Raw genomic sequence first — 23426 nt, 5'->3', positions numbered from 1 at the left:
TCAGTCTGTTCTGTGAAAACAGATATATCTGCACGAGAGGGGAGTGACTTGTTTTCTTCTTTGGAAAAGAGTAAGTTACAGACATCACTAGATTCTTAGTGGCGAGTGAGCTGACATTTTCAGCATTAACTCAGTGTGTTTGTTTTTTCAGGATTGTCCAGTCTGGTCAGCCTTGAAGGTGTCACATTGCTCCTTCCTCAAGCTCCTTTGTGAAAAATAGCCTTTGACATTTTTGCACCTTCGTTACCTTGATCTCTCTATGTATAGGGTGCTGCTGCATGTAGTGCAGAATATTTATAGGTGATAAAAAGAGAAAGGCCTGTTAGAAAAGAAAGGGATGTTTGCAAATGGATAATCACAAAAGGCATTTAGGTCCTCAGATTTCTAAACTAGGGGCTCAGATGGAAGGCAGGCATCTATGCCATTTCTAAAAAATTCCACAATGAAGTGTCTTCTGTATATATATGATTTGAAAGCTCCTTCCTAGACTAAAGGATGTGTCTACTATAAATATGAGTTTAATCTGTTTGAATCAGATGCAGACCTATTTTTTCCCTCAGTGACACTAATGCGCCCTGAGATAGAATAGAACCATCATCTGTGATACTTCTGAGAAGTAGACAGAGACGTTTTATGAGTAATAATTTAATAATGAATTTTGGATAATAATTAACATGAGCTTGGAGCAAGGAAGCCTTCCATTGAGCTTTTTCCTCACCAATTGTTGCTTGTCAGTGCTATTTGTGGGATTAAGATAAGGATTTGTGGCTTGAATTTTATTTCCTTCCTTTCTCACTTCCAGCCTGACTGAAATCTTAATTGATCACAGTAAAGTGCAGATGCAGAAAGGAGAAAGTATGTAGGGGTTTTTAATGCCTTATAATAGCCTTTTTGACTTTGTTGAGTGATGGAAGCAGGGTATATTTAGGTAGTATGGTTGATGGAATGGGATCACTGCAGAGAATATGAAAATATTTTGGATTTGGATATTTAGTGACTTAATGAATGTTAAGTCTCCTTGAAAATGATATTGCAGCACAGGTAATTGGCCCTTGCTCTCTCTCTCTCCCTGTGCAAAGGAGGCATTTGAATGTCAGTGTTATGGAGGCTTCTATCTTACAAAATATCAATCTAATTATAAAATAATTGTAAATGTTAAAGTGGGTATGCAGTTCCTCAGGGAAAAAAAGACCCACTTCTCTGACATTTGCCCAAGGCAATATGAAAATTTAACTTACCCTCCTTTTAATTCCCTTTGTCTTGTGTCTAATTCAATTAACAAAGGTCTCAGGACATTGGAACTCTAATAGACAATCATGAACTTGATTCCAGTTCCATTAAAAGTGCTGCTTGGCCTAGGCTAGAAAGAATTTTGGCTGAGGGGCCTATCCAGGGAAATAAGTTGTTGTTCTGTCTTCTGGAAAAATATATAGGAAAATGGGAGCTTCGTGATATTAGCTGGGTTCTTAACAGTAGTCTAGGAGCCTTCTTATTTTAGGTCCTTTCTGATGATTAGCACGTAAAATTCTCTTTAGGAGCCAATGTGCTGAAGTAGAAGCATGTGTGCTGCAACTGAGTGGTTTTGGTTTTAAATCATGACTGCCCTGGTTCAGCTCTGCAGCTGTGGGTTAGCAGCCTGATTCCCTTCATTTCAGTTTTCCTACATGTAAAATGTAAAATGACAAAAAATAAAAAAAGTTTCCTTCATATAGCTGTTTGATGATAAAATGAGTTAGCCTGTTAAACAGCCTCAATAAATGTCTCAATAAATGCTGTAATAATGATATAACAATGTATAATATGTCATAGTTACATTATATATTATAATTCTAATAATTAGTCTTTCCCTATTACTATTTAATGAAACACATTGTATATGCCATAGGGTCCAATATGTTGCTATATTTCTTGATAAAGGTAAAAATGTGAACATTTTAACCACTCCCAGTCATGTGTTTCTGGTAGTTAAAAAGGCAGATTCTGTAGGATGCTGTGGTAATACCATTTTTATGACAGTGAGTGTCCTAACTTACATTCTATATGACTAGCTTCTTCTAATTTTAATAAACCCTTTGAATTATTATCTAATATATGTTTGAAGTCTGCACAGTTCTTTAGACATTATGTAAACTAAATAAAGCCTTTGCTTCTGGATTTTCAGAGGTGAAAAGAAACTAAGAATTTATCTACTTTTTAATTTTGCAGATTATGCAATTTAAGATCAGAGGAGTAACATGATTTGTCTAAGTCACACAGGATGAATTCAGGTCTTTATTTATTTGTCTTTCTGTGGTTTGTGTGTTTCTTTATCTTTTTCTCTGAAAATAAATGCAATAAGCCTATGTTTATGGTTTAGTTTCAGTAAGAAATCAGTGTCCTGGTTACGCTGTGGCATCCATGGATTATTCTAGGATATTTAATCACCCACTATAGTAGATGACTAGATTCCCTTTTCCCTTCAACTATAATTTAGCATTTGGAGTCCCGGAAATAAGATTGAGAACTAGTCTGACCTACTCTGGTAGTAGTTCTGTTCTTGATTTGATCCTGACTGGAAGTTCTAGGCTGATGGAAACCCCGAATTTGATGTTCTGTGGCAGCACTGTCCAATAGAGCTTTCTATCATGATGGAAATATATTATGTACTGTCTAATATAGTAGCCACTAGCCACAGAGGGCAGTTGAACACTTGAAATGTGGCTAATGTGACCAAGGACTTGAATTGTAAATTATATTTAATTTTAATTAATTATAATTTAAATTTAAATAGTCCCCCGTGGCTGGTGGCTATTATATTTGATAGCACAGTGATTATGGAATAAAGCCCATTGAAAAAACAATATCAAAGAGAAAAAATAAAAGACAAGGCTATACTTAGCTTGAGACTTGGCGTGCAGTGCTTGCAACAACGTTGCAACAAAAAAATTGTCGAGCAAACAATTTTTAAAAACAATAGTACAGATGTAAAGTTTTAAAGGAGAACCATGGTCTGCTAAGGAAATATTAAGAGATATTGTAATAAATTACACCTAAGTTTTATGTTTTGTTTTTTTTCCCACCGTATAGAAACTGGAAGTGGTCTGCAGAGGGTGGCCCTCCAAAGGTCAGATGATAGAGGTTGTTTTGCAGTAAGACTAAAATCTGCATGCACCATGAATATCCCAGGAAGTGTGCCCTTGCAGCATCTCAGGTGATTTACTGATGTTGAAAGCATTCTAATTAATTGCTCTATCTTATGGAGTCTCAGATATGCATCGTAGCCATTCCAATTCCTGTTAAGACTGAGGGGAAAACCAGAAGCCCTGGGTCAAAGGGATTTAAAATGGTTGAAATCCTTGTTGAGAATTTAAAATTGGGGCATAAAGAAATCCATTTTTTTTTAAAGCTCACTTCTTTTTCACATACCTCAGAATGTTGAAAGGAAGGCAGTAGTCTAGGGAAAGTAGTTAATTCATGATGAAGTGACAGAGTCTCCAAGTCAGAAGGGCTAGATGTGAACACCTGCTCTGCCCCGATTGGCTGCGTAAGTCTGGACAAGTTTGTTAACTTCTCCTAGAGACTACTTTACAGAATCATTGAAAAGATGAAGTGTAAGTGAGAATGTTTGACTGAAAGTGATTGACAGGTTATGCTACAGACTCTTTGGGAATTGTGGAAGATCCTGAGGTTCCTTGCAAGAATAAACTTGGCAAAACTCTCCTTGACCAGTCTTCCCAGCTTGCTGAGTGTCCCTGTGGCCTTAGGTCATTTAGAAGCCGAGCTTCCCCTCCAGCTGGTCATTGATGGAGGTTGTCAGATTGATATATGTCTACATGACCATCTTTGGCCACACAAAACCTTTTGAAATGTCGGGCAAACTGGTTCAGTAGAAAGTTTTTCTTTAGTACAGAATCTAGGAAAAATGTTCAACTTTAGTATTTAAAATGACCAAAGCATTTTGAAGGAAATTAAATATCACATAGAACATATTATTACTAATATTTCTCTTGCCAAACTTTTTAAAATACATTTTTTTTTTTTCCTGGAAGTCAGTGCTATTTGTCACTTGCTTCAAGTTTTATATTTAGTATTTCGTATTTTGACTTTCAGTTTATTGTTAATTAGAATAGTTGTCATTTATTGAGTGCTTACCATGTGTCAAGGCCTTCATGTATATTATCTGATTTTCTTAAAATATGATGCATGCTGATTATTACCATCCTGTTTTTCTAATAAGAAAGCTGAAACTGACATATGCAAACTAAGTGGCTGTCCAAGATTGCTCAGGGATTAGTAACAGAGCTGGTGAACTCCATGAGGGTGGAGACTCCTATCTTCAGTGCTGTATTCACAGCACCCGGAGAAATGGTATTCATATTTCTGAATATTGAGTGCCTAAGCACATGAATCAGTGAATGAACAAATGAATGACTGCACAAATGAATGAATGCTTGATCCAGCGTCTGCATTCTTGCCTCTTCACTGTGTTGCTTTCATTTAGATTAGTGAATGAATAGCATGTTCAAAATTCAGTTCTGTACACCATACATACATTGAGCCTCAGCTATGTTTGAACCTTGTGGTAGGCCTTGGGAATAGAGTTGTGAACTAGACAGATAGGGTTTGAATCCTCACTGAGCTTACTTTACAGTGGTGAGGTCAAATGTCAGATAACTTATTGTAGAGTGATTACTGCCATGAAAAAGGAAGAACTGAGTGTTAGGAAAAGAAATTTATATTGGATCATCTGGTTTCTAAAATAAATATTATGTTGATCTGTGTCTTCTGTTTGCAGTTCTGAGTGCTTATCACGGTGCCCGGCTTCTGACACTTAGTAAGTGCTCAATAGATGAACTAAATTGAGCTGAGCTAATGTTGAAAGTCTTCAGAGATTTACAGAGACAGATGAGGCAAGAGTGTTGATCTTATCCTTTCTAGCTTATGATAGAAGATCAAATCTCTCCTTCCACAGACTTAAAATTTACTCAGTACTTGTGAACTTGAATAAAATTATTTTGCCTCTTTGAGTCCCAGTTTCCTCATCTATAAAATGGAGATAGTAGTAATAATGATGATGATGATGATGATGATAGATTATTATAAGGATTACATAAATAGTATATGTAAAGCTTGGATAAGTAGGAAACATTTAGCATATGTTAGCTGTTACTTATAAATGCTGCCCCCAAAGGGTTTCTTTATAAGTGGAAGAGATGACGTATGGAATTCTCCAGGCAAGAATACTGAAGTGGGTACTCATTCCCTTCTCCAGGGAATCTTCCCTTCGCAGAGATCCAACCCGGGTCTCCCACATTGCAGGCAGATTCTTTACCATATGAGCCACCAGGGAAGCCCCCATAAGGAAAATGTCCCTTAAAAATTTTTCTTTCTTATGCTTATTTTAGAATTTAGAACTTGCTGTGCTTCGTTGGCTCTTGATGATTTTGTTTAAAACTGTTTCATATGGTAAATGTACAATAAACAATATTAAAAATTTTCATTATAGCACAATGCAAACAAGTGCAAAAGTGGAGAAAAATAATAAAAAGAATCTTCATGTGACCATCATGTAGTGTCAACAGTTCTTAACTGTTGGTTAATCCTGTTTCATTTATATTTCCTCACTTTGGAGTTTCCCCAGTTGGCTGTTTTGAAGTAAATCTCAGAAAATACATGACTTAAGATACAAGTTCTTTAGTGTGTATAAGTACTTTTAAGGAAGATAAAGGTAACTAAAATGATTATTATTTGTCATGCATCCTTAAAACAATGACATATTTTACTCCATAAGCTTTGAAATTTTTTCATATTGCTCAAATGAGTCTATCATTCTTTCTATTTTTTTCCAAAAAAAAAAAAAACACAACTTTTTTTTTTTATGTACTTATTTATTGGCTGCTCTGGGTCTTTGTTGTGGCTTACAGTCTCTAGGCTTGAGGGCTCAGTAGTTGTGGCTCATGGGATTAGTTGCTCTCATAGCATGTGGGATCTTCCCTGACCGGGAATGGAACCTTTCCCAATGGAACCTTTCCATTGGGCTTCTCTTGTTGCTCAATAAAGAATCTGCCTGCAATATGGGAGACCTGGGTTTGATCCCTGGGTTGGGAAGATACTCTGGAGAAGGGAAAGTCTACCCACTCCAGTATTCTGGCCTGGAGAATTCCATGGACTATACAGTCCATGGGGTCGCAAAGAGTTGGACACGATTGAGCGACTTTCACTTCTTTACCACTGGACCGCCAGGGAAGTTTGTTTCTGTTTCTTTTTGGTAAAATACATATAACATAAAATTTACCATTTTAAGCATATTTAAGTGTATAGTGGATGAAGCACAGCTGGAATCAAGATTGCTGGGAGAAATATCAATAACTTCAGATATGCAGATGACACCACCCTTATGGCAGAAAGTGAAGAAGATCTAAAGAGTCTCTTGAAAGTGAAAGAGGAGAGTGAAAAAGTTGACTTAAAGCTCAACATTCAGAAAACTAAGATCATGGCATTTGGTCCCATCACCTCACGGCAAATAGATGGGGAAACAGTGGAAACAGTGACAGACTTAATTTTTTGGGGCTCCAAAATCACTGCAGATGGTGACTGCAGCCATGAAGTTAAAAGACACTTGCTCCTTGGAAGAAAAGTTATGACCAACTTAACAGCATATTAAAAAGCAGAGACGTTACTTTGCCAACAAAGGTGCATCTAGTCAAAGCTGTGGTTTTTCCAGTAGTCATGTATGGATGTGAGAGTTGGACTATAAAGAAAGCTGAGCGCCGAAGAATTGATGCTTTTGAACTATGGTGTTGGAGAAGACTCTTGAGAGTCCCTTGGACTGCACAGAGATCCAACCAGTCCATCCTAAAGGAAATCAGTCCTGAATATTCATTGGAAGGACTGATGTTGAAGCTGAAACTCCAATACTTTGGCCACCTGATGTGAAGAACTGACTCATTACAGCATCAGGAAAAGACCCTGATGCTGGGAAAGATTGAAGACAGATGGAGAAGGGGATGACAGAGGATGAGATGGTTGGATGTCATCACTGACTCAGTGGACATGGGTTTGAGTAAACTCTGGGAGTTGGTGATGGACAGGCAGGCCTAGCATGCCGCAGTCGATGGGGTCACAGAGAGTCGGACACGACTGAGTGAACTGAACTGAACTGAAGTATACAGTTCAGTGGCATAAAGTACATTCACAGTGTTCAGCAACTATTACCACCATCCATCTCCAGAGCTTTTTTCATCTTCCTAAGCTGAAACTTTGTACTCATTGAAAAACAACTCTTCATTCTCCTCTCCCTCAACCCCTGACAGTCACCCTTCTACTTCCTGACTCTATGAATTTCACTGCTCTTGGTACCTCATCTAAGTGGAATAATGCAGTACTTATCCTTTTGTGATTGGCTTTTTAACTTAGTATAATGTCCTCAAAGTTCACCCATGTTATCCTATGTGTCAGAATTTCTTTCCTTTCTAAGGCCAAAAAATGCTCCATTGTATATATGTACTGCATTTTGTTTATCCTTTCATACATCAACGGGCATTTGGGTTACTTTCTCTTTTTGACAATTGTGTGTTATGCTGCAGTGAACACTGGTGCATAAATATCTGAGCGAGACCCTACTGTCCTAGTAGGACAGTGTTAGTGAATATAGAGCATTCACTCTATTCTTAAGGTAAGGATAGAGATATAATTGATTTTAACCAGAAAAGTTACTATTCATTTAGATTAGGGTAGAAAGATAATTGCAAATGAATTTCTCCTTTCATCTTAAACCTTGGTTTTATGCAGTTATATATTCTTTTCATAACTTTTCTTTTAACTGATTTGAACTGATTAACTGATGTGAAGGGATGGGACTTTCAGTGGCTTCAATCAAAATTGTTTATCTGTTGGAAATGTGTTCCAGGATTCCTCATTACTGTCTTACTCTGAAAGTTTACTAGAATTAATTAATTTGCTGTACACTGTGATTTGTTTGACTTGTACCTTATTGATTTGTTTGACTCAAAGCTCATTATCACTTTATAAAACTATGTAAACCTGTCTGTCATTGATATTTCCTTTCTTCTTCCATAGTAATAGCACCCTGCATTTTCATCAAGGCATAAGGCCTCTAGAATAAAGATTGCATTTCCCAGGTTCCCAGGCAGCTAGGTGTAGCCCTGTGCTATATTCTGGCCAATGAGATGTAAACAGAAGAGATGTATATAGTGTCTGGGAAGTGCCCTTAAAGAAAGGGAATATACCTTTCTTTTTTTCTTTTCTTGCTCTTCCTGTCTGGAAAGCAGTCATCTTAGCCAGGAGGTGAAATCTGAGTTATGGATGGCAGAGTGAAAGGGAATGAGCCTGGTTCCCTGATGGTTATAGAGGCAGCATAGCAACTTGATCTGCCTGTGTAATTATATTAGAGAAAAATTAACTTATGCCTTCTGTTTTTTTAAGATTTTTTTTTATTTTTTGGGAGCAGTTCTAGGTTTACAACAAAGTTGAGATGAGGCTGAAAGTCACTTGGTCGTGTCTGACTCTTTGCGACCCCATGGACCCCAGTCCATGGAATTCTCCAGGCCAGAATACTGGAGTGGGTAGCCCTTCTCTTCTCCAGGGGATCTTCCTAACCCAGGGTTTGAACCCAGGTCTCTGCAATGCAGGTGGATTCTTTACCCACTGAGCCACCAGGGAAGCCCAAGAATACTGGAGTGGGTAGCCTATCCCTTCTCCAGCGTATCGTCCCTACCCAGGAATTGAACTGGGGTGTCCTGCATTGCAGGTGGATTCTTTAACAGCTGAGCTACCAGGGAAGCCTGGTAAAAGCCTAAAAATTGAGAGGAAAGTACAGAGATTTCCCATATACTCCCTACCCTACTTAACCAACCTTATTATCAATAGTATTCATCAGAGTGGTAGATTTTTGCCAAAGATGTACCTATATTGATACATTATAAGCACCCAAAGTTCATAGTTTACCTTAGGGTTTGCTGTTTTTATAAAAAAATAATTTTATTTGTTTATTTTAATTGTGCTGGGTCTTCGTTACTGTGTGGGCTTTTCTCTAGTTGCAGTGAGCAGGGGCTACTCTCCTGTTGCAGTGCTTGGGCTTCTCATTGAGGTGGCCTCTCCTGTTTTGGAGCGTGGGCTATAGGATTCGAGGACTTCAGTACTTGTAGCTCCCAGGCGCTAGAGCCCAGGTTCAATAGATGTGGTGCGTAGGCTTAGTTGCTCCGAGGCATGTGGGATCTTCCTGGATCAGGATTTGAACACATGTCTTCTGCATTGGCAGGTGGATTCTTCACCACTGAGCCACCAGAGAAGCCCCAGGATTCACTATTGATGTTGTACATTCTGTGGTTTTAACAAATATATAAAATGTATCCATCATTATAATATCTCTCAGAGTATTTTTATTGCCATCTTTATGTCTTCTAGATATCATTGTTTGAATTTTCTGTAACTTGTGACCAAATCAAATTCTAACCAACTCAACAGCTATATTCAAAACCTTTTATTTTTAATCTGTAAAATAGTAATTGGGAAAAACTTTTTTTTTTTTTTGTGATCATGGAAGGGTCTTTTTTGTTTTAATTTTTTTAACCCCTTTATTGAGGTATGAGCAATGACTGACACACAAAAAGAGGTACACATTTAATGTATATGATCAAATGGGTCTGGAGATAAGTATACATCCATAAAGCATCTCCATAATCTATACCATAAACACACCCATCCACTCTAGTTTCATTCCACCTTCATAATTTATTATTAGTAGTATTTGGTAATAGAAACATGACAGAACAAGATCTACCGTCTTAGCCTTTTCAGGACACATCAATTCCAGGGCCTGGAGGAGATACACAGGTGCTTGGTCCTGGCTTTAGCTACATCCTATATCCTGTGGCTCAGAACTCTGACAACCTACTAGAGGAAAATCAACAACAGGCCTTTCAGCATTCTGGAAGGTGCTTTGTCTGACTGATGGGGAGAGGCTGGGTAAACCAGTGAATCTCCCTAGGATTCACTGAGGTGTGTCCACTTCTGCTCTTTTCCAAAGCTGATAAGTAGTAGTACAGTAGGCTTGCACATGAATAAGGAGAAGCGAAGGAAGCTCAGAAAGCCAACCCAAATCGAAACTCTGAGGTGGCCTGGCTGCGACACTCAGTAACCCATTTTGGGTTCATGCTGGAGTCAGCATAGTGGACTGGGAGGGCAAATTCAAATCCAGAGGGATGAAGAGACCATTCAAATTGTACAGGAATGCACATATTTGGCTCATTCTGTCCACTCTTTTTGACAGAGCTGCACACTAAAATTCCACAAGTAAAACTCTGCCGGATCTGAGTCCTTGCCTCCTCCCAAGTATTCTAGCAGGTCCTGTGCACCACAAGACACAAAAATTGGACCTCTACCAATTGGAGATCAAATCTCTGCTCCTTCAGAGTGCTTGAGAAAGGGACGGTGAGAGATGAAGTTCAGCTCCGCTTGCCAACAGACTGCTGACATCAGCAGAGCGACTTAAACCACTTCTAAACAAGGTTTGTAGTTTTAATCCACATCTCCAGTGATCCTATTGATCACAGAGAAGTCGCCCTGAGGACATATGTATGGGTAAAAAGCTCTTAGAGGATAAGCAGTCATACTTTTTACTTGTCCTTCAGGTGCTGTTTCCACAAGTTCCTCTTGAGGAAGTTCTCTGCACAGGTCTGGCTACGGCCAGGCGTTTACAATCAGCAAATGGAGGGATGGTGAAGATGCCGAGGGGACCTGGTGTCTCACGGGGAGCACATTGTAAGGGACACTCAGATAAGGAAAATTAAATTGCTCATGCTGAAAAGGGACGAATATTTCCTTCTCACATTTCCTCAAAAACTGGAGTGTGGTCAGTTCTTTGTCTGACTCTGCAAAATCACTTCATTCGTGTCTGACTCTGTGTGACCCCACAGACGGCAGCCCACCAGGCTCCCCTGTCCCTGGGATTCTCCAGGAAATAGGCTGCCATTTCTGACTCTCTGCAATGTATGCAAATCTTTTCTGTAAGTTAAATAAGCCTCTTGGAAATTTGGCAAACCAAGAGTGTTCCTTCAGGGAACTGGCAGCAAAAGCAGTGACCAAGAGCCCATAAAGCAACAGGTAAAGGGCAGAAAATATTTCTGGGGGAAAAATAAACAGTGTAAGCAACAGCAGTTCCTTCTCAGGACTCCCTTAGATTATATACTGTGCAACAGTAGAGCCGGACAAAGAGCACCCCTTCCACAACAGCCATTTGTCACAGATGGCTGTGACACAGCCATCTAGGCAACACAGAGCAAGGAAGTGACAGCAAAGCCTTCACTTGCAGACAAAATCACAATTCACTTGGGAAAGTGGAAAATAATCCTCTTCTCACAAGAAATGTCCTAGTTTATATGAAAGCCGTATCTTTTTATAGTATATCCAACAGAGTCCATTGTTAACTTCTGTCCCTCAGCTATGCTAACCCAAAGGAAGGGCACGAGAATGGAGAAAGGAGACAGGAGAAAGAGCCCGGAGCCCAAAATGCCCACCACAGTCGTCACACCAAAGACCCTTGTCCTCCCCACTGTCAGTCTTCCCTTATACTCTCAGAGCCTCCTCCTCGTAGTCCTGCTGGGCCCAAATTTCCCGAATCAAGAGATAGCAGAAGCCTGACATGGGGAAACCATCAGGCCTTATCCCTCCCCCAATTGAGCTCCCCTTTCGTCTCCCCCACTCCAGTAGCACAACACCACAAACAATGCATAACTGTCCCTCCACTGGTGTACCAACAACACCTTCTTCCTTGAGAGTGCATAGAAGGTCCCCCTGAGGCAATGTCACCCGCACCAACAGGAAAACCCAAATGGAAGAGGAGCCACCACCAGCCAGCCTTTCTGCTAGAAAGGCTTTCTAGCAGATACACGGGTGGGAGAGACAGTTACAGCCTGGGGGTTTAGCCCTCTCCCGCAAGAGGAATACAAGGGCTTCATCCTCCAGCTGGGGCACCTGGCTCGGGAGGTTCCTGGACATCCGGGCTCATTGGCATATGCCCTGAAGGAAGCAAATGGCCCCGGATTCATGGACAGTTCACTGACGAGACCCATCGGACCTCTGTCTTCCAGCCAATGTGCAGAGTTTGCTCAGTGGAAGAGTGCAGAAAGTGAATGTGGAGAGTTCCAACCACATTCTGAAAACAGAGTCGGACTCCTCAGGATTCCCAATGTGCCCTCGCTCGGAACAATGGCACAGAATTCTGACATCAGGGTACAGCTAACTTGTGCCCCAGACTCAACATTTCCAATGCCCCACATGCTGCCGTTGCCTTCTTTAGGACTTTAGCAAGGCACCTGAGGTGTGTGAGTGTCAAAGGAAGAAGTGTCTGGTTGGTATATCTGTAGAACACACAAGCAATAGTTCACTTGCATGTGCCTGTTTATGGCCACAGGTAGTCTCAACAGAAGAGTTGAGTGGTCTACTCACATGGTTAAGTGTAGTCAACATCAGTGGGCACCTCCCAGGAGACCCTCTCATACTAGTGCTCTAGACCACAGTATAGGAGGGCGAAAGGCCACCTTTCCTGAGCTGCTTTTCACTGCCTAAGGCAGTGCACAGACTGAAGCAGGAACACAAGAACATCCCTAACAGTGAAGTCCAACATTCTGTGGAAGGCTGTAACATAGGGTAAAGCCTTCATCATGAAAGTCTCAACTTTGCCGGGAAGGAATCCACTGTCATGTCACACTCAGTGATGTGCACTATTATGTTCAGTCCGCTTGCTACAATGATCCCAGGCAGTACCAGGGATTGAGAAATAGGAGACACTTTTGACCACAGAAAGTCCAATGCACCTTTCACATGGAGGGCCTATGTCCTCCTATCCAGCTTTCTCCTTGTGCTCTCACAGCAGCTCTACAGAGGGTCACTCTCCCCAGTCCCTTCCCCACCTCTAGGCTTTAGGCACCCCAACGAAGGTCCCTACGTAGTCAGTCATTCCATCTTTCTTGATCATGGAACTGCTTCCCACTTTGAGCCTCTAACCTCTACAGCACTTCTCCTGAAAAGAACCGACAATCAAAAGTGGCCTGAGAACCACTCATGTAACTCATTTAGTTCAAGATTCATTTGGTATAGCTGCTATGGAAAACAGTATGAAAGCCCCTCAAAAACTGAAAAACAGAACTACCATCTAGTCCAGCAATCCCACTTGGGGTATGTATCCAAAGGAATACCTCACACCAAGATTTTGTAGAACATTAACATTCCCGCGAGTGAGTAGACATTCACTGAGGTACTGTCTCATGAGCCTAAGTGACGTGGCTGGCCTAGGAATGAGTTCCTGGGAAAGAACCAGCAAGCCAGATTCCATCTCAAATTCAGAAGAGGATTACCTTCTCTTTCCACGAGAGCCCTGATCTGTAAGACTGTCACCAACTGGAGAGTCAGCTTTTTGGAATCCTCAGCTTTGTGACTTATTTTGAAGTGCCAATACACTGCAGATTTACCTCTTAAACCATCCATTTAGGTTTTCTTGACCCCTGCCTCCAATGAAGTCAGCCAAGATGACTTTGATGGGCACTGGGAACAAGTGTGTGTGGAAGGGGAAGCAGGCCTCACAGTTATTTTTAAGTTTGACAATTCTCTTGACTATGAAATAAGCCAGTTTTGATCATCATCATGTCACCTGGGGAACGAACATGGGCTTAGGACAGGTTTTTCTAAGTATCTCAGGCTTCAGGTTTTCACTAAGTAGGAAGCTATCACGACCCCCATCTTTCACAGCTTTAAAGAAATGTTCCCAATTACAGGGATAAAAACAAAGTCTTTAAACATGGCCTCTTAAAACGACATACTTTAGTTTCCAATCACAAAGAAATGTGGATTTTCTTTTAACCTTCGCTGAATGGAATTCAGGTTCTCTGATGCCACCTTCTGGATCAAACCCGTGCTAATAAAGCAACACAGGAGCCCGAGGTTTCTATGAAACTAGAGCTTAGAAGTGTCTTGGAATGCACCTTAGAACAGTTCATATTTCTATTTAGAGCTTTCCCTCCACCCCAACTGTGAAAACACTTCCATAGATTTTCAACAAATTAACTACTGCCCAGAAAAGAAGTAGCTTTACACAGACAATGAAGGAGACGAGACCGTTTCCACAGTGCCAGTTAACAACCACCCTCTTAGTGCCGCAACTTGGTGCTGAGCCACATCAGCTTCGGCATAAGTCGTCAGAGATGGCCACACAAGAAAGTGGCAAAGAGCAAGCAAGCTGTGATTTGCTGGGCTACCTCTTGGCATCATAGCAGGATTTAAAAGGCTGGTTTCCAAACAGAAGCCCTGTAATATCTGAGGAAAGTTGCTGGCCTCATCTGGCAGGTCTCCGACAGTTAATTCCGGGTCCACTCTCTTCTCCTTACAGGCCCATCGGCTGGCCAATACTAGATTTTGCCATCACAGGTCACTTTTCCAATCTCCGGAAAGGGAGCCGCCATGTTAAAACCTAACCGAGGAAAACGGTCTACGGAAGCCCCCACAGCACAATCCAGACAGTCCCTTTTTTTAAAATATATGTTTCTTGTTTTATTTAAAAAAACATCTATTTGTTTTCTAGGAATAAATCTAATTTCTTTTAAGCAATATAATTTGGAAATTCTGACACATAATTATGTAAATGGTTCAATTTAATTTAGTAAATATTTGTTGAACAGTTATTTTGTGCAAGCTAATTTGCTAGAAGTGTCAGGGGATAAAGAATCAGTGATAACCACAATATATTCTTTATCAGAGCACTTTACAATCCCAAGATAGGAGGATCAACATTTTTACAATTAATTTCATGTATGTATATGTGTATTTGTAAAACCTCATAAAATTGATGGTCCACTTATTCAGTTAACAAAAAAAGCTCTTGTTTTCTTTTGAGGAAACGTAAGGCCTAGAAATATTACTCGCCCATGTCAAAAAATGCACATTAAAACCATATGTTTCATTTTGTGTCTTAGTTGCTTAGTCATGTCTGACTGTTTGCAACCGCATGGACCCTGCAAGATTCCTCTGTCTATGGAATTCTCCAGGCAAGATTACTGGAGTGGGTTACCATTTCTTTCTCCAGGGGATCTTCTCAACCCAGGAGTATAAGAGGAAAAACTTCATAAAATTTTGAATTTATTTCTTTACCTTACAAATTGGTTACTCATAGGACAGTTTTTATAGCTGAAGATGTTGTTCTTAGAGTGCCTTTGTTGCTTGTAAGTTTAACTGATTTGAAAATAGAATCATTTTACGTAATAAAACACAAACCACTTAAAGTTGCGGAGCTAGGCCAGTACTGCTTAAATTTTTTTTTTTATTATTTTTAAAATTTTTATTTATTTATTTATTTTCATTAATCTTTATTAGTTGGAGGCTAATCACTCCACAATACTGCAGTGGGTCTTGTCACACATTGACATGAATCAACCATGGATTTACATGTATTCCCCATCCCGATCCCCCCTCCCACCTCCCTCTCTACCCAATCCCTCTGGGTCTTCCCAGTGCACCAGGCCCGAGCACTTGTCTCATGCATCCAACCTGGGCTGGTGATCTGTTTCACTATAGATAATATACATGTTTTGATGCTGTTCTCTCGAAACATCCCACCCTCGCCTTCTCCCACAGAGTCCAAAAGTCTGTTCTGTACATCTGTGTCTCTTTTTCTGTTTTGCATATAGGGTTATCATTACCATCTTTCTAAATTCCATATATATGTATTATTATGCTGTAATTTTCTTTATCTTTCTGGCTTACTTCACTCTGTATAATGGGCTCCAGTTTCATCCATCTCATTAGAACTGATTCAAATGCATTCTTTTTAATGGCTGAGTAATATTCCATGGTGTATATGTACCACAGCTTCCTCATCCATCATCTGCTGATGGGCATCTAGGTTGCTTCCATGTCCTGGCTGTTATAAACAGTGCTGCGATGAACATTGGGGTGCACGTGTCTCTTTCAGATCTGGTTTCCTCGGTGTGTATGCCCGGAAGAGGTATTGCTGGGTCTTATTTGAACAATATATTTGAACCTTATTTTACGTCTGGAAGCATTTTGTGGAAATTGTCTGTGAAAAATAGTATGAATTTTCCTTCTTGGTAGCATCTTTGTTGGAAATTATGCATTCTTAACCATGTAGATGAGGTCCTGAGTTGAATTTTAACAAAGAGAGTCAAATAAGTGCAGTGAAAACAATTTATTTACACCAGCTATTCCATCAATCTGTGGTGCCCGAGTATATCAGAAATATCCACACAACAAAGCAAAATATGGACATGTCTGCTGTGGCATAATACATTCCATTAAAGAAGCCCCACACTCTGCAAAATCACATGCTAAAAATAACTGGCATTTTGAAGGAAAAAGAATAGGAATAGATCACTTGACATATTTTAACCACCCTAAACATTTAATGTTATAATTAAGCAATAACCAAAACAATCTTATTAAAAATTCTAGCACAGCTGTAAAAACATGCTAACTTCCTTATAAGTAAAGCAATAATACAGTGACACAAGCCGTTGCCTTTAGAAAGAAAAGAAGGTGGCTTGATGGAAGAGTATATAGGGGAGTATTGTGTGCTGAATTATGGAAACGAGAACAGGAGGGCATTAGCAGGTGGAGAAATAGTGACAGGCTTACCATGAAATAGTCCTAGCCTGTTATCTAGTGTTTGCTTGTTTGTTTAGTACAGATCTCTGAGAGAAATGTGGAGACACCTTTTGACACCTAACATTTAGCCAGATTGAGCCAAGAGGAAGAACGGGTCATATGAGCAGTGCTATATTCCTCCAGAGCTTGCTGCACCCACTTGGGTGTGTACCTTCTGTTTGGCTGCTGTATCATGGTGGCATAAAATGTGATGTGCTAAGAAAAATTGTGAGGCTTCCCAGGTGGCTCAGTGGTAAAGAATCCACCCATGAAACTGGAGACACGAGTTCGATACCTGGGTCAGGAAGATCCCTTGGAGGAGGAAATGACAACCCACTCCAGTATTCTTAGCTGGGAAATCCCATGGACCGAAGAGCTTGTAGGCTACAGTTCATGGGTTGCAGAGAGTCAGATATGACTTTATGATTAAATGACAACAAAGAAAAATTGTGCATGAACCCATGGGGCTTCTATGTTGGTCTGATAAAATTCTCTGATTTAACAATGGGCTAATTCTTGCCATGGAAATATACTCTGTGTGAAACACACCGTGTCAAATGATTGTTAAACTCCTCACTGTTGAGTTGGGGAGACCTGCCCAGTCCAGGCGAGAAAAAAGCAACTGTGTTCCAGCTAAGAGGGGGGCAAGGAAAGGAGGCAAAGGAGATGAACAATGAAGTAGAGAAGGGTAGACAAGGGAAGGTGATGTTTTGAGAAATCTCCTGTTTCCTTTGTGTGATTTTATTTAATTTTTGTAATAATCATATGAGGAAGATACTATTCCCTCATTCTACATATGTGGGAAATGAGGCCCAGAGAAGGTGAAGACTGGGCTCAAGATCACACCAAAAATGGTAGCATCAGGATTTGAAATCAAGTCTGTGTAATTCCAAATCGTGTGTTTTCCAAAACATAGCAGTTGGGTGCCACTTCCCTACTGGCTTGGAGTATGTGCTCTGTAGCCCTTGTCTTGAAGGCAGTGGGGTCCACTTCTGTGACGTTGTCAATTTAGGGAAGCTTTTAAACTGCCTGAGCCTCTCTTTCCTTACACACAGTGGTGGTAGGCATAGCCACTTCAGAGGATTATTGTGACAATTATATATGATAACACACGTAGAAGTGCTTTGCAAATGTTTAAATATTATGCAAGCAATAAAACATCTTATTTTCTCTCCACAAAACTTTTAACTCTTTCATTAAAATGTTTATAAATATACATATATATATATATATATATATATGTTTTTTTAAGATTACAGGCTTAGTAGATTATATAGTCACAAGTTAGAAAACAGAAAGAGGAAGGTCTCTGAAAAGTTTGGTTCCAAAGCACAGTGCTTCTGTATGTTATGTAAACTGAAGGAGGAACAATTGTTTCCAGCTGCAGACACTGTTGAAAATAAATATCAAAACTAAATGGATGGCATATCACTGCAGCTCTTTTGGGGGCTTGAGCAGAAGCAATAATATTCTTGCCTGTATCCTGTGCTTTAGAGATCACCTTTTGACTTGTTCCCACTTCTCTGGATATTTGAAATGATTAAGGATGTATGACTTAATCATTGTATGACTGGATATTTAAAATGATTAAGGATGTGTGTGGGGGCATGCTTTATACAAATAGTCTATAGGTTATAGGAAGTCCTGTGGTTATGAAGGTGGAGCTCAGGAAAGCTTAGTGCTAAATGACATCTTGTGATGCCTTCAGGGCTTCTCTGGTAGCCCAGATGGTAAAGAATCTGCTTGCAGTGCAGGAGACCTTGGTTCGATCCCTGGGTTGGGAAGATCCTCTGGAGAAGGGAATGGCTACCCTCTCCAGTATTCTTGCCTGAGGAATACCATGGACAGAGGAGCCTGCAGGGCTACAGTCCGTGGGGTCACAAACAGTAGAAGACGTCTGAATGACTGACACACTAACACTATATATATATACACATATGCATGTGTATAAAAATTTATATAAATATAAACATAGATATAGTAGTAATGCACTGGAGCCAGCCTGGTGCACATCGCTCCCTAGCACCATGTTCACATACAGCCTGTGTACAGATTGAAATCTGCCACAGTGGGAAGTGGCAAATGCTATAAAATCAGGGTTCTTTTACCCTCTTCCTCTTCTGAAATGTTAAACATTTACTAGGACATCATTGGGTGTGTGTGTGCCCATGTGCATGTGTGTGCCCATTTGTGTGTGTGTGTGTGTGTATGTGTGTGTATATGTGTGTGTGTGTTTTATCTTTTTAGGTATTTAAAAAGAGGATCTGGTTCTGGTTTCCCTTTGTGTCCTTAGGGAAACTAACATATCACCTGGCAGATTTACTGAATATTTAATATTACCCTGGTAGCTCAGCTGGTAAAGAATCTGCCTGCAATACGGGAGACCTGGGTTCCATCCCTGGGTTGGGAAGATACCCTGGAGGAGGTCATGGCAACCCACTCCAGTATTCTTGCCTGGCGAATCTCCATAGGCAGAGGAGCCTGGTGGGCTACAGTCCATGTGGTCGCAAATAACTGGACACAATTAAATAGGCACACACACAATAATTGTTTGACAAATTTAAGAAAGAGAATTGTGGTTTAAAATTTTTACAACAGATTCAATATATTTGTTTCTACAATTTTATTAAAAAGTAATTCCACAGACTAAAATGAAAATAGCATTTTTGCAGTTTGCTGTGTAAGTTGTTGAACTGATAGCAGTGGTGTTAATGCTTCAACCCCAAGATTGTTTAAACAACCATTTAAGTCTTCACAAAGTAGAAAGTACATTGGACTGATGTGAAGTCCCTGGTCCTGATTTTGCTCATCTTTACTGGCTTTTTGGTTTTGACAGTCTGTCTGGATCTTAATTCTTTGATTTGTGGAACTTGCATGTATTGGTGCATGTCAGAGGGGCATAGCTGATGCAAAGATGCTTTCCAAGCAGTGCGGAGCTTTCAAGGTATGATTCAAGGTGCCGGAGTAACTTCCTGTATTCTCCTAGTAACCTGAGAGGTGTAATCCATCTCCCAGTCCGTTTCCCCCTTACGAGTGAGCTCTGTCTTTAGTTTCTTGTTGCACTGTTTCATTTTATCTGGTTTAGGCCTTCTTATTAGTGTGGAGATTGGAATAATCAATGTGCAGGATATTAATTGTTTCATGGATATTATTTTTGATTGGAACATTAGACTGGCAAAACCCAGTGTCCCTGCCAGCTTGTTGTTAATGACTCCTAATATGTCATAATTTAATAATGCTTATGAAATAAATGTTTGCTTTCTTTTGTCTTTGTGTATATTAGAGCCTTTGCATAATCAACTGATTATTATTTTTTAATTAATTAATTTTAATTGGAGGCTAATTACTTTACAATATTGCGGTGGTTTTTGCAATACACTGACATGAGTCGGCCACGGGTGTACATGTGTCCCCCATACCGAACCCCCCTCCCACCTCCCTCCTTATCCCGTCCCTCTGGGTTGTCCCTGGCTTTAAGTGCCCTGTTTCATGCATTGAACTTGGACTGGTAATCTACTTCACATGTGGTAATATACATGTTTCAGTGCTATTCTCTTAAATAATCCTACCCTTGCCTTCTCCCACAGAATCCAAAAGGCTGTTCTTTATATCTGTGTCTCTTTTGCTGTCTTGCATATAGGGTCATCATTACCATCTTTCTAAATTCCATATATATGCATTAACATACTATATTGGTGTTTTTCTTTATGACTTACTTAACTCTGTATTATAGGCTCCAGTTTCATCTACCTCATTGGAACTGATTCAAATGCATTCTTTTTAATAGCTGAGTAATATTTCATTGTATATATGTACCACAACTTTCTTATCCATTTGTCTGCTGATGGACATCTATGTTGCTTCCTTGTCCTAGCTATTGTAAACAGTGCTACGATAAACATTGGGGTACATGTGTCTTTTTCAATTCTGGTTTGCTCAGTGTATGTGCCCAGCAGTGGGATTGCTGGGTCGTATGGCAGTTCTATTTCCAGTTTTTAAGGAATTGCCACACTGTTCTCAATAGTGACTGTACTAGTTTGCATTCCCACCAACAGTGTAAGAGGATTCCCTTTTATCCACACCCTCTCCAGCATTTATTATTTGTAGACTTTGGAATAGCAGCCATTCTGACCAGCGTAAGATGGTGCCTCATTGTGGTTTTGATTTGCATTTCTCTGATAATGAGTGATGTTGAGCATCTTTTCATGTGGTTGTTAACCATCTGTATGTCTTCTTTGGAGAAATGTCTGTTTAGTTCTTTGGCCCATTTTTTGATTGGGTCATTTATTTTTCTGGAATTGAGCTACATGAGCTGCTTGTATATTTTTGAGATTAATTCTTTGTCAGTTTTCTCTCATTTTGAAGGCTGTCTTTTCACCTTGCTTATAGTTTCCTTAATTGTGCAAAACATTTTAAGTTTAATTAGGTCCCAATTGTTTATTTTTGCTTTTATTTCCATTACTCTGGGAGGTGGGTCATATAGGATCTTGCTGTGATTTATGTCAAAGAGTGTTTTGCCTATGTTTTCCTCTAGGAGTTTTATAGTTTCTGGTCTTACATTTAGATCTTTAGTCTGTTTTGAGTTTATTTTGTGTATGGTGTTAGAAAGTGTTCTAATTTCATTCTTTAAGAGGTGGTTGAACAGTTTTCCAAGCACCACTTGTTAAAGAAATTGTTTCTCCATTGTATATTTTTGCTTCCTTTGTGAAAGTAAGGTGTCCATAGGTGCATGGATTTCTCTCTGGGCTTTCTATTTTGTTCCATTGATCTATATTTCTGTCTTTGTGCCAGTACCATACTGTCTTAATGACTGTAGCTTTGTAGTACAGTCTGAAGTCACACAGGTTGATTCCTCCACTTTCATTCTTTTCTTAAGATTGCTTTGGCCATTTGAGGTTTTTTTTGATTTCCATACAAATTGTGAAATTATTTGTTCTAGTTCTGAGACAAATACTGTTGGTAGCTTGATAGGGATTGCATTGAATCTATAGATTGCTTTGGATAATATACTCATTTTCACTATATTAATTCTTCTGATCCATGAACATTATATATTTCTCCATCTATTTGTTTCATATTTGATTTCATTCATCTCAACTGATTATTCTTGAAGTGATTTTATAGCTAGTGATTTTATTGTGATAGGATTTTTTGCCAAGACATGGCCTTTTTCATTGCAGTTGTTTCTTTTTATAAAAAAATATTATGGTCATAATATTCAAAGAAAACAGAAAAATCCGTTGTTGTTCAGTTGCGAGGTCGTGTATGACTCTTTGTGACCCCACAGACTGCTGCACACCAGTCTCCCCTGTACTTCACTGTCTCCTGGAATTTGTTCAAATTCATGTCCATTGAGTTGGTGATGCTATCTAACCGTCTCATTCTCTGCCACCCCCTATTTCCTTTTGCCTTCAGTCTTTCCCACAATCAGGGTCTCTTCTGATGAGTCAGCTCTTTGCATCAGGTGGCCAGTTTTGGAGCTTCAGAATCAGTCCTTCCAATGAATATTTGGGATTGATTTCCTTTAGGATTGACCAGTTTGATCGCTTTGCAGTCCAAGGGGCTCTCAAGAGTCTTCTCCAACAGTTCAAAAGCATCAATTCTTCAGCTCTCAGCTTTCTCTGTGGTCCAACTCTCACACCCATCCACAGTAATTTTGGAGCCCAAGAAAGTAAAAATCCATGGACTTTCTTAATGTTACTTTTTAAGAACTATGGTAAAGAAGGAGACGTTTGTCAACTGAGTGGGTCCTGCTTCTTGGGAGGAATGTTCAGTTTGCCCCCTCCTCACTATATTGCCCTGTGATAATATGAAAGAACTTTCTAACAGCCATTCAACTGGAGAATGAGTCCCTTCAGGATAGGAAGTCTCTTTCTCTAAGAGGTGCATTAGTTCAGTGAGACTCGGTGTTATTGAGATTATTACAGCATTCTATGGTCTAGAATGATCTTAGAGATTTTATGACCCGGACAATCTCTAACTAAGAATGGACTCTGCTATTTCAACCATTGCCCTTGTTCTTAGTGGAAACCTTAATTACTTTTTAAAGGGAAAACTATTTTAGGCTACCAACTAACTACCATGTTCATAGTGTCTAGAAGCTGAGAATTCTGAAAAGCTTTTACTTTTTCTCTTCCATCATTTGCTTATTCTAGATGATTTTATTTCTGGTTTACTCTTTTTTTGAGGGAAATAAAGCATTTTTGATATATATTACATTGAATTATTCTGCTAATAGATTTCTGAGAAAGTTCCTTTGTGGTTATGGCTTTTGTTTTACTTAAATGTTATAAAACCAAACAGTGTTCACAAATTATATTATAATTACTATTTATGTAGAACTTTTACAGAAATTTATTAAAATAGAGAAATACAAAGGACTATTTTTTTCTACTAAAAATAAGAACACAGATGTAAAATAAATAAACATTTTTATATTAATAAAGAAATCTAAAAGTTAAAATGGCCTTTTGATCTTGCTAATAGATCATACTTCCTATACAAATAGTTTTGATGGTCTTACAAAAAGTAAGAAACTATAGGACTTTCCCGGTGGCACAGCATAGAAGAATCTACCTGCTGATGCAAGGGACATGGGTTCAATTCCTGGTCTGGGGAGATTCCACATGCCTCAGAGCAACTAAGCCTGTGTGTCACAACTACTGAGCCCACACTCTGGTGCCACGTGTTGCAACTCCTGAGCCTGTGAGCCTCAGCCATTGGAGCCCATGTGCCTAAAGCCCATGCTCTGCAAGAAGAGAAGCCAATGCTATGAG

General features: G+C 39.6%; 1 protein-coding gene and 1 long non-coding RNA gene across 6 annotated transcripts in view; both read left to right on the top strand.

Moving 5' to 3' along the window:
- RGS7 (regulator of G protein signaling 7) overlaps nucleotides 1-23426 on the top strand; it is a 438315-nt gene that overhangs the window by 7714 nt on the left and 407175 nt on the right. The gene's annotated exons all lie outside the window — the stretch shown is intronic.
- LOC139037509 (uncharacterized) lies at nucleotides 9535-10842 on the top strand. Its single transcript, XR_011490375.1, has 2 exons — nucleotides 9535-10508; nucleotides 10632-10842. It is a non-coding gene; the product is annotated as an uncharacterized lncRNA (long non-coding RNA).

This window comes from Odocoileus virginianus, chromosome 11 (genome assembly GCF_023699985.2).
Source record: "Odocoileus virginianus isolate 20LAN1187 ecotype Illinois chromosome 11, Ovbor_1.2, whole genome shotgun sequence".
NCBI lineage: Eukaryota > Metazoa > Chordata > Mammalia > Artiodactyla > Cervidae > Odocoileus > Odocoileus virginianus.
This window is presented reverse-complemented; position numbering and strand designations above follow the sequence as displayed.